At 38.7% G+C, this 1,634-nt stretch overlaps 1 pseudogene; it reads right to left on the reverse strand.

Moving 5' to 3' along the window:
- Window positions 1-439: 439 nt before the first annotated feature.
- LOC145407289 (5S ribosomal RNA) lies at window positions 440-558 on the reverse strand (annotated as a pseudogene).
- Window positions 559-1,634: the final 1,076 nt, after the last annotated feature.

Genomic DNA, 1,634 nt, shown 5'->3' on the forward strand with positions numbered 1-1,634 from the left:
TATATATATATATATATATATATAAATATTCAGATCTTGTTTATATTACACATACCTTACAACTTAGCATAGCGATTTGTCTGTTAGGTGATTAGTTTTAGGGTCTTTATATTAGGCATTTTTGTTTATAAGTAATATAAGGTTAAAATTATATTAAATTACAAATAAATAATAAAAAAAATACAAACAAAATAATAAAAATAAAATTATTATATATATATATGTACGTGTGCATGAAAGTGTGTATGTTCATACACATGGATGTGTATATATATATATATATATATATATATATATATATATATATATATATATATATATATATATATATTCATTGCCAGACGCCATGTATCCCAAACGGGGTGGCCAACGGCTTAGAGTTAATTGTTTTATAGGGAGGGGCACTAATCCTCCACCAACCCCACTTGACACGTAGGGATGCCAACAGCATCTGGTGTTCCCAGGCGGTCACCCATCCAAGTACTAGCCAGACCCAACGTTGCTTAACTTCGCTGATCGGACGGGAAGCGGTGTACTCAACGTGGTACATATATATAATTTTGCCTTAATGACCAGGGGCTCCGGCCTCAATGGTCAATAGGCAAAAAAAAAAAATTGGCAGAGCTTCCTAATTGTGGCTACACAATAAGAATATGTTGCTAATTATTATTATTCTGGTCTCAGAGTCTCTTGATGCTTTTAGGAGAACAGGAGATTGTGCAAGAACTCTAAAGGGCCCAGGTTGTGTCCTGGCATAGCCCAATGCTCGTAGAAAAAAAATCCAAATCCCGCCAATGTGGTCAAGGTCTCTGTAAGAAACAGTAATTGGAGAATAGTGACTGTTCATAGGATAGTTACACAGTTCTAGTTAGTCTTCACCTATTATGTAGGTGGACACTGTTGTTTTTGGTGGAATTATTATCGTTCCTGGCTCAAAGTCTTGCAATGTTTCCAGGAGAACTGGAGACTGCACGAGGAATTTGAAGGGCCCAGGTTATGTGACCTGGCATGTGCCACTGCTGAAGAGAGAAAAAAAAGATCCAAATCCTCTATGAGCAATGGGTGGGTGTCAGAGTCATGTCAGCATTATATTGTGAATGACGTAAGTTAGTTATGTCTACTGGAGATTTCAGTATGACCTGCACAAAGAATCTGAATGGCCCAGGTTTCATGTCCTGGTATCGGCGAATACTAATAGAAAAAAGTCCAAATCTTGCCAACGGAGTCATGGTCATTAAACCCCTTAACTGTAGGGCGTCACTTTCGTGACGCTTGGGAGCAAGGGATCATACCGCGGGGCATCACTTTTGTGATTCTGTGTTATTTTGAATTCACCCGGGCTTTCAAGTGGTGGCTTGTATCATCTATCAGTACTGCCAATGTCCAACACTAGTCAGCACTCCTAATCTCATCTGTACTCCCAACCATTGTTGACAATTTAGCCATTTCTCCCCGTTCTTGACTCCCCTCCCTACCCCACCTCCCTTATCCTATCCTCTCGCCTGCGTGGCCGTGCTATGCTAAGTAAATCTTCCCTGGAATTTTTTACTGATTTCATCCATTGAAATAAGCTCTATGCCCTATTCTTATACCAAACAATATATACAAGAAAGAAATAAGGTAAGTGATAGTGC

The sequence above is a fragment of the Coenobita brevimanus genome, chromosome 72 (assembly GCF_032717465.1).
Source record: "Coenobita brevimanus isolate Jiangsu-jjx chromosome 72, ASM3271746v2, whole genome shotgun sequence".
NCBI classification, from domain to species: Eukaryota; Metazoa; Arthropoda; class Malacostraca; order Decapoda; family Coenobitidae; genus Coenobita; species Coenobita brevimanus.